Genomic DNA, 10747 nt, shown 5'->3' with positions numbered 1-10747 from the left:
AAGAGTCAAGTCAGGTCAGGTATTTTATATAGCCCAAATGACAAATTACAAATTTGTCTCAAAGGATTTTACAACCCATACAATGTACAGTTCAAAACCTTCTATCCATAGATCCTCAGCTCTAAAGACGGGTGGTTTCATCTAATTGCTGCCAGATACTGTACATGTATGTATGGGCCTACCTCCCTGCATCACTTCTACATTAGTTATATTGGATGTTTAATAGAAGAGACGATAGACGAGTCCTTGCACCCCCTCTTCTTCAAAGACAGCTGCAGCGCTCCAACCACACGTTGACTCAGAAACACACAGCTGGTCATCAACGTACACACACTGATCAGACACACACAACCTGAGAGGTGACTTATTCATTCAGGGTCAGTACCTGTTAACCTCTTGCAAAGAGGATGGCCTGTGTTTTACTGCCATGTTCAAACAGTGTGGATGGTTTTTTAATCACCAGGTGTGGCTCTGGTTCATGTGCATCATATCTGGTTGTGAAAATAATTATACTTCGCTGACAGGTGGAGCTTTTGTATAGAAATTCAGACACAAGGGTGACAGACAGTGGTCAAACAGTTTCATGTGCAATATGTCCATCTGACTTTATAGAGAATATATAGAGAATTATCACCTGGTGCTGCAGCTCCTCAGCTCTACAGAGTGTCTTAGCATCTTTCAGCTCATTATTCATGTTTTACAGCCCACAGCTTCACTGTTTTGGTTCATTCTCACTGCTCTCTAAAAGAAGAGGACTTGAATTAATCATTTGGCCAGAAACATGATTAGACATGGATGCTAATTTTGCTCCATGTCTGCTGGATGTGTTAATTGGCAACTGTTTGCTGACATGTTAGTCTTTTCTATCCACTAAGGTGATTATATGCGAGTGTTGTGTTTACAGCTGATTCTGCAGGTGACATCAGTTTAACTCAATTGTGAATCATCATGAAATAACAAGAAATGCATCATATAAGGTAGGCTAAGGCTTAGACATCACATCACAGCAGCTCAATGTGCGGCAGGGGAGGTCTATGATAGTCTCCATCCTCGTATATTTGACCTGCACAGGACACCAAACCAAAGCAGTAACATCAGTTCAAGTCTGGCTTGATTGGTTGATTCAGTGTAGAGCCACGCAGCTGGTAATGTTAGCCCAGCGTTGGCTCAAGCATCTGGCCCTGCACAGGCCCACCACACGGGTTGTCTTTTGTCAGAAATGCCCCGATGCTACGTAACGTCACCTCTCTTGTGGATGTGGCTGCAACCTAATGTGCCCCCTGTCCCCTGTTTTTGAAGGGTGTCCAAAAAGAACTCTTTGACCTTGAAGATACATATTGAAACAGTTTCTGCACTGCAAGGTATTTTTCCTGAAACATAATCTCACAGAGAATCTGGTGCATATGAAGGGCACTGTGAGGCACTGTGTGGCACAGTGGCACAAATGAGTCTTTGTTGCTATGTGGGTCTTACATCATCTCCAGACTCCAGTTCCTGGACCAACTTCTGGAGGGTTTGATGGGAGATCCCCGCGGTACACTTGACCCTACACTGAATACATCAGTCTTTTACCTTCCTCACATAAGCTGCTGTTAGCTTAATTATAACCTTCTATGATACCCATGCAAGATTTTCCAGGTGCTGTCAGAACTTTCGGCTAAAGTCTCACCTCCCTGTCCCGTGTCAGCCTCTCAGCCTTGCTGCCTTGGATCAGGAGCTGAGCCCTGCTAGCTGGCAGGTCAGTGGCCACAGTGTTAAAACAGTTGTTGTGCGGCACTATGGCTGCTTCTGCTGCTCCATCTCACCCTGCCTACCTCTGCCTGCCTGAGCTCAGCTTTTCCAGCCGTAACTCACTCCTGCTAATTAGGACAAGTGGTCTTGCCGCTCGGCGAGGGAACCACTTTCACATGGGAAGCCCTTCGTTTGTTTCCACCCCCTGGTCCCCTAGCACAAGTTAGTGTAGTGTTATGAGACAAGGCTCCAACGGAGAAAAGCACAGAGAAGAATAATCCCTCAACTCTTCTCTGAGGTCACCTTCACTTAAGCCAAAAAAAAACTTCCCCTCACGTGAGCGCTGCTCAGCCAAATGCATAAGCATAAACAATCAATGGAAAGAGTTGTGAGCTGCTCATCCTTCATCCAATAGACATTTTAACATGATCTAACTTGACACAGAAAAACTATTAGGAATTATTTTCCCTGAACCTCATAAGCTACAAAACAAGCTTCTATTGATCGGAACCAAACATGTTATAAGTCAGCGACATGCTGGCCGTGACATCAGTGACTCATCTATTCCACAGCACAGTAAACATAACGCTGGTATACAGTATTATCACCTTGTAAATAAATTATAAAGTTGTTATTATGAACCTATTAGCACTAGGCAGATACAGCGTGCAACATTAGCATTTATTTGGAATCATGTGTCTCCTACACATCCACTCTCCTTCCGTCTCCACCGGCTCCTTTTTAGATGTTAAATGCTCCAATCTGTTCACCATGGCTGTTAACTTTGTCAGGCAGGCTGTTTATAATGAATTTATCAGAGCTTTTTAGCTAAAAGCCGGCTGCCTGTTTGAGAGTGGTGACAGTGAACCAAAACAGAAACATCACAGGCAGTAATATCAAAACAATGAGCTGAAAGATGCTAAAACGCTGAGCTCAGCAGAGGTCAGGGGAACTGCAGACTCAAGTTATAATTCTATGTGGATTCAACAATATGAGCCAAAGTGTTCACATTGCACATGTCATGTGACCTATATTAAAAATGTTGACTAAAGACATTCAGAGATGAATTTAAAAATTCATGATATGGGGGCCCCCGGTGGTGGTATCAAACAGCAATGCACCCTGCTACTCTCGAATTCAATCCAACAATGCTGAAATGACTGAAAGCATCAAAAAGTACACTATTTTTCATTTCAATCATCTCTTTTATTTTTTTTTTTACAAAAACTACTTATATGTCATTTGAATTATCACATAATTATCCCACACATAGTGGTTTCATGTGTTTTTTGGAGGAATGCTGGTAAAAGTGTAACTTAAACCCATTTTGAGCATTTTATGCAAATGCATGAGATTCTTGTATCAAATGTTCCTGAGTATATTAAAGGACATGTTGTTTTGGCACACATCAACAAAAGGAAAATAAATCACAAACATCAAATTGTTACACTTTGATCTAATATGCAGCTTTGATCAAATGGCCTATCTAACTGTGGGATACTGCCAACAACAACAAGGTTGTAACCCTGTGGGCACCCCCTCTGGTTTTTTTGGGTTTTTTTTACCATACCACAAAATGTGAGTTTTCCAGCTGATAAAATCGTACCTTGGTAGCAACAACAACACTCAGCCCTGAGAATGAGACTCTGAGAGCCATTGTGCATGTTTTTATATGAGACACAGTAAAGCTGGTATGTGGCAGAGAGAGGTGACTGGATGGAAATAACAAGTGGAACACACAGTCTGAGCCACTGTGGGGAACGGAGTATGCTGGTTAACCAGAAATTCTCCCTTAAAATTACGAGAGGGCAAAGGAACAAGAGACGAGGATTTGAAGCCAGGAAGAAAGAAAAAAAAAAAAGAAAAAAGAAAATACAAGAGTGGTAGACAAGACACACAATAAAACTTGAAATACACTGGCCTCACAAAAGGCTCTCTTCTGCAGAAATTAAGAGGAGAATCAGTAAGTACCTTAAATTGGGACACCTCACTGAGCTGTCTGCTGTTACAAATGCAGCCTGTGTTGGTCTACAGGCTCTATAGGGTTTAAATAAAGCTTGCAGCATTATATCTTAGTTATGCGAAAACAAGCCAGGCTTCCTGTGGTTGGTATTTTAAGGCTAATGGTTATTTTATTACATGATATTAAATACATGCACAGAAAAGGAAAGATTATTGTGCCAGTAAAACAGATTTATGGGTTATATTTTATGAAAAGAGTTTATGTTTCTGCCACCAAACTAAAGAGTCATCAGAAGTCTCGCGTGTTCCTATTTTGAAGGGCTCCTTTTCTAAAAACAAGGCTATTTGGCACCCAGGAGGTGTTTCTGGCACCGGGGTGAGACCCTTTTCTAGTTGCTAGTTGCATAAATGTCTATTCTGCTCTCTGCCCCGGAATAACAAATTTCCTTAAAACAGACTTTTCCTCACGGCAAAGCAGGTAATTCTTCCATACGGCTCATGCAGTAAAAGCATAAATCAACTGCTTCTGAGCAGCAGCATGTAGAACAAATAGTAATATTTCATTCATCATCTACATCCATGTTTCCGTGTCCCATGGGGATTTCTTCTTTGTCACATTTGGCTTTCAGACTCTGTTGCATTAACCTGTGCGTTAGATTTCCTGATTGCTGGCCCTTTGAAGAACACACACATAAAGATGGAATGAAGCTAAAATGCAGTTCAGTCCACATTAAAACCTTCACACTGCAGTCTGTCAATTAAGTGCTTCATCATGTTTTATCCAGCAGATGGGGATAGAACTCCAACCAAAGTGGAGTCCTCCATCTGGCATCATTATGAGTTCATTCAGACTCATTTCTGAATAAAATTACAGATCACTGAGAGCTGTGATATTTCAGGGACTCTTATCTCACACAGTCACATAAATAAAGAACTTTGACTCTGAGACATTGACAGGAAGGTTTTCTTGCCAAACCCAAACAGAGCCCAACAATCCTAATTAGATTCTGATGATGAATTCCTTTCAGCAGCAACATTTTTGAGCCAGAGCCCATCCACAAACCTGAGAAACATACCGAAGACAATTACACCAAAGCCTGTCCGGTCTGACCGTTAATGAATATCCATCTCTGGGTAAAGCCGGGCACAGGAGGAGGACAATCTGTATGTGCCACACAACTCAGTGTTTACTGTTATCATTAACTAGACCCTGAAATGTTTCCAACAATGTTTTATTGTCTTGTCAGTTGTGTGCAACATGTAACAGTATTGCACTTTTGTGGGGTTTTTTTGCTATATATTGCATCAGTGTTTTGCTGCTTCCTGTTGTAAGGAATGTTTACTTTCCTGAATTTGTTGCTGTTGTCACTGCAGCATTCACCTGTGCGTGCTCTCTGTCTCCCACCCCTGTCACTTCACTGGCTTCACAGCGTCTTGCCAAGGAGTGCAGTTTAAATGCATTATAACAGATTATTTTATTTATTTTTAACATTGTAAACTATTTACTATTCAGTCTAAAGAAAGAAAACTATCAGAATTTACCTGCATGATTATTGCAAATTATTCAGAAATATGCAAAATCAGTATAAAGTCTGACTACATGCTCTGATGAAGATTGTTCAGTTGAAAACAAGAAACTTCATGTTACACAGTTTTGTCACTTTTTCAAGATTTTATCAATTGATGACCAAACCATCCTCTCTTCATCAAGCTGCATCTGAGATTGTCTCCTTTTTCTTTCTTTTCCTTTCTTTTTCTTTCCTTCTTTTGTTTTTCTTTTTTTGTTGTTCTACTTTTGTTCCCTCTCCTCCCCTTTCTCTCCTCTCCTCTCCTCTCCTCCCCTCTTGTTCCCCTGTGTCAGAGGTAACATAATTACTAATATCTTTGGCCTTAATTATTTAGCTCCCAGTGGATCTCCATGGTGATAGTGATCTGTAGAGGGCAGGTAGCCATATATCAGTGTGTTGCAGGCCAGGAGCCACACAGAGCCTGGGCTAATTAGCAGGGAGACCTGATGTAGGCTGCTGCTGCGACACTGTCATAACTGCAATTTGTGTTTCATTCAAATGAGGCTGAATTCAGACTGGTACGAATGATTTTAAAGTTGATGGCGTCTTGGATGATGGTCATTCATGGCAAAAGTACAGTATAATGTATGAGTCCAGCTTGTTTTTGCATCCAGGTGATTGTTCCAACTGGGGGCGGGATGTGTCTCATCTCATAAACTGAGGATGAACCTTCCCAATAAGTCTTTGTTATCAGAAAGAGAAATTAAAATGAGATAAGGGGATAAGAGGGGAGAGAAGGAGGCCAAGGTTTTGAAACCTGGTGCCTTTGCTACATTAAAAAATGTAAAGGAATAGTTTGGGAAACACACACTGATGGAGAGCTATAAATTATAGTTAGAAAGCTGTACGCAGCTATAATAATTAGCTAGAGAACAGTAAAGTACAAACTGCACGAAAACTTATTGACCCAAGACCAATCAGGTTTTTTTATGTGCATTAATGTAACTGTGCAAAAAACAGATTTTAACCAGCAGTGCAATTTCCTCATATTCCCAAGAAAAATGGGATAGTGCGAGATATAACAATGTACATATTGTATAAAGTAACATACTGTAATGAAATAGACATAATAAATACATAATTAAATTGATAGAAAATACAATAGATCAATATGTATCATCTGTATGAATGTAATATAACTATATAAAGTGGGCTGTATATTTAAACTCTAAACCACATCTGTATGAACTGATGTTTCGAGCTCTGATCAGCAGTCACTCATAGGAGGATGTTGTCACTCTGCTCAGTGTGATACTGTGAGTGTCTTACGCTTGCTTGACTCGATGTTAAACCTACATGTCATGTTAACATACAGTATGAATTCAGCTGCCACCTGCACACAACCATCCATCAAGCGCCTGCTAGGTCGTGTTTGCCAGTGATCATCTGACTGTTAAAAGAGATCGATGATCTGTCAGTTCGTCGGCACTGCCCACCTGTCATGCTGCTGCTGCTGCTGCTGTTGCTGCTGCTGTTGCTCACATTCCTCATGAGAATCTGCTTTAAATCCTCCAAAAACACTGCAGCTTTGAAGGCCGCTGTCATGAAGACATGAAAGACACGAAAACATGCCAGTCACGTGTGTGAAAGCTGTTCTGTAATGTGTGTTTAATTGTCTGGAATGGAGCGAGTGCCTGAGGGGTGGCACAGCCTGTTATCATGACTAGACATCACAGCCAGACGTCTCTCACTCCAACAACATGATCTGGGAATATTACTGGTTTCATCTGACCCAGTTTACATTCCTCTACATTTGATAGCTCTGTTACTGCGACCCTCTTATTCAGGAAATCTGAAGTACATCGGATGCCTTTTCTCTTTCACTGCCGATAATAGAATATTTGAATGTGACATTATGAGTGAATGAATGAAAGAATATGCTGGACATGCCTCTAGATGCTCCTGTCAATTAAAGTGAAGCACCTGAGAGGTCAAAAAGTGTTTCCTATGGCGCACTACTGCCCCCTATTGGTAGAACAGTGAGTGTTTTCATCTGTTTGTGCCTACAGCGATGTGCTCAGCTGCCTTTCTAATAAGATTTCTCTGACAAACAAAGTTTGTATTCTAAATGTTACTACTTTTAAGCAATTCAGTGAATATAAGGTTGCATGTAGGCCCACCCTTCAGCCAGTCAACATTCGAGGGAAGGACATTGAGGTGGTGCGCACTTATAAATACCTAGGTGTGCAGCTGGACAGTAAACTGGACTGGTCCCTGAACACTAATGCCACATACCTGAAGGGGCAGAGCTGGCTCTTTTTCCTCAGGAGGCTCAGGTCCTTTGACGTCTGCAGTGAAATGCTGCACATGTTTTATCAGTCAGTGATGGCCAGTGTACTCTTTTATGCTGCAGTCTGCTGGGGTGGCAGCATGTCCAACATGAACACAAGGAGACTGGACAAGCTGGTCAAAAAGGCTGGGTCTGTGCTTGGCAGGAGTCTGGACTCACTCAGGACTGTTGTGGAGTGACACATGCAATGTAAGATGGAGGCCGTCTTAAACAACACCAACCTCCCTCTCCAAAACATTCTGGCAGGACAGAGAAGCAGCTACAGGTGCAGCAAACGCCTCATCTCACTGCGCTGCAGAACAGAGAGGTTCAGGAGATCCTTTGTTCCCACTGCCACCAGGCTATACAACACCTCCGCCAAAGGAAGTGGACTAATCTAATTATTATTGTTTATTTATTATTAACTGTTTTTATTATTATTATTATCAACAATGAGCTAATGGACACATGAATTTCCCCTAGCGGATAAATAAAGTATCTGTCTATCTATCTATCTATTTGGACTGGACACTTGAGATAAGGAATTAGCAGTCGTATTGCTTTTCATCATCCTGTTTTTCCCTGCAGGGATGATAAAGTCTACTCCGTACCTTGTAACTGGGAACCTGTTTAAATAAAGGTCAGGTAAATTAAAAAAATAAAATAAATAAATAAAACATCCAATCATGTCTAACCTAATTGAGGACAACCTAATGGTTCTACTCAAGTGGACAATTTTAGAAAATGAAATGCCACACTTGATCAGTGCCATGTGTGCTAAGTGTCTGAGGACCAGGCTCTCATCAGAATTAGGGAATACAGTCATGTTCAGGGCCAAATGTCAGCTGTCTGGATTGGCGAATAACGAGGGAGTAAAAATCAAACGCCTTTTGAGTCACTCTCAAATAAAACTGTCATAAAAGAGGATGGTGAAATGCAGTGAAAATAACCAAAAAGCACAGTGTATGTATGGGCTTGTTTCAAGCTCATTTCAACACACACACAGGCATGCATTAACAAGTGAGTGTCTAAATTCAAGCATGAAAGGATGGATAATCAGCCGTCTTGGTTATGAGAGCAGCACTTAGGATTAATAGAGGGAAACAGTATAATCAAAAGTGTATGAAACAAACATTGCAAATGAAGGGGTTCGTGAATGTGACTAACACTTGCTTGCGTGCCCATCTTATTGCTTGGAATTGAATATGACATTCACATCACATTCACTCATCGACATCATTCACACCAAAGATCTGAGATCTGTGAGTCTGACCAAGCAAAAGCCAGTGTAATTTGAAAACACATCTTTGGCCCTCCATCCACACTAACTCAAAAATGACCCTTTATAGAAAACATTTGGAGATGCCTGGGCTGGACATTTGGAGAGGACATTTGGAGATGCTGGCCTGGTGTCATTATGGATGGGGAACACTGAGAGATGGAAAACAACACCATAAGCCTGGTCAAAAGCTGCATGGCTGTAAAAAAGAAAAGATCTGTCATTTCTAACCATCTCACTTCAAATGCCAGTATAACTGATCACTCCATACACTCAATAACATGTATTTCTGTAGTGAGACATAAGGCATTAAACTATTAGCCTCCACTTTCCTTTGATTTACCATTTAAGTAGCTTCAGCGTTGTTAAAATCATCCTGTTCCACTCTGCTTGAGAGTAACATATGCTGTGTATCATCAAATACTCAAACCCAAAACGCTATGTTTTTTTTTCCCCACTAAATGGAATTTCTTTCTAAATTCTAGACACGTTTCATCAAGAGTCAGCTTGAAATATTTTCCATAGACTTGTAAAATCCCTTTAGAATTTAAAATAAAGTTCTGTGGATTTGGCTGCTCAGCATGAGTATTGTACTGACTTCACATTGGTGAGACAGTGATGTTTTGTTGAGACACTGCTGTTGATTGACAGGAAGCATTGCTATGATAAATTTAGACCAGAGGTCAGCATGCCTTGACATTAGTCTGCTGACACTATTGATTATCGATTGTAGTCACCCTTTAATTTATGAATTCATTAACTGAAGCTGGCAGGTTGTCTTGTGGTGAGACTCGCATACCTCCTGTAGACTTCAGGATGTATTTTGCTGTCGTCATTCCTTGACTCACCTTCCGACACAAACCCTGCATGAGTCCTAGAGAGCAGGAGACGCCCTGGGGCAAACAGCGGCCTCCCAGGAGGATGATGCTCTGTCACCTAAACCTCTCTGACAAGCCGTGACAAGCTGAGGTTAGGTCCTGCCCTGCGCTCTGTCGCTAACATTTAAATATTAGTGACAAAGTTGTGATGTTTGGGCCATAAATATGCTGTTGTGCAAACCTGAATGATGATATCTGAGGCATTAATTCCTCTTGAAAATCAAAAATGAATTTTCTGAGACATGAGGAGCAGACTGCGAGGAATAAAAATAGACAGAAAATAGACAGAAGCTGTTGAATCTAGCATGTATTTTTCCTGTGCAATCTTACTGTACAAATTATGTAACGGGTTGGTCTATTTGTGCTTTCACCATCACCATTATTCTGAGAATTGGGGAAGAGGTTGCCATGGGGATGTTTGCTGGTCACCATTCACCAGCACAGGTTATTTCTTTCGCTCTCTCTCTGTCTCTGTCTCTCTCTCTCTCTCTCTCTCTCAGTTTGTTTGTTTGGTTTAAGCAGTATTAACTAGTATAAACTATATATTTTTGCTAAAAAGCCAAACACAATCATGTGATGTATGGTTAAAGATTAAGATACTGATATGTTAAATATTTTTATACTTTTTTATTAGCTTCACCTAGACCACTTGCAAAGGTTTTACAGTGCTGTACTGCTACTCTTACTTACACAAATAAATAATTCTTCCAACTGGTATTAGTACAAGTGAAGCAGATACAAACAATATTATATAGCTCATTTTAAATTAGCTGAATCAGCTGAATCTAATGTTTTCTGTATAATAAACAGTTATATTCATTATATATTGGAGTGGGATTGAATCCTAAAAACACAGGTTTGCCTCTGACTTATTCACTTCAGTGAAGTTGAAGTTGTGTACGTTGCTCTTTGCTGGAGGCTAATTTAAATGCTCAAAAAAGCTTCAACATAAAATTTTGGAAAATTGAAAACAGAAATATGTTGAGTGCACATATGTATATAAAATATCTACTCAAACTGTAAACACAGTCTTTTTGGGGATGAGACAGGAGTCTGGATG

This window comes from Seriola dumerili, unplaced genomic scaffold, assembly GCF_002260705.1.
Source record: "Seriola dumerili isolate Sdu_G_001 unplaced genomic scaffold, Sdu_1.0 BDQW01000025.1, whole genome shotgun sequence".
Taxonomy (NCBI): domain Eukaryota; kingdom Metazoa; phylum Chordata; class Actinopteri; order Carangiformes; family Carangidae; genus Seriola; species Seriola dumerili.
Note: the sequence above shows the minus strand (reverse complement) of the source record.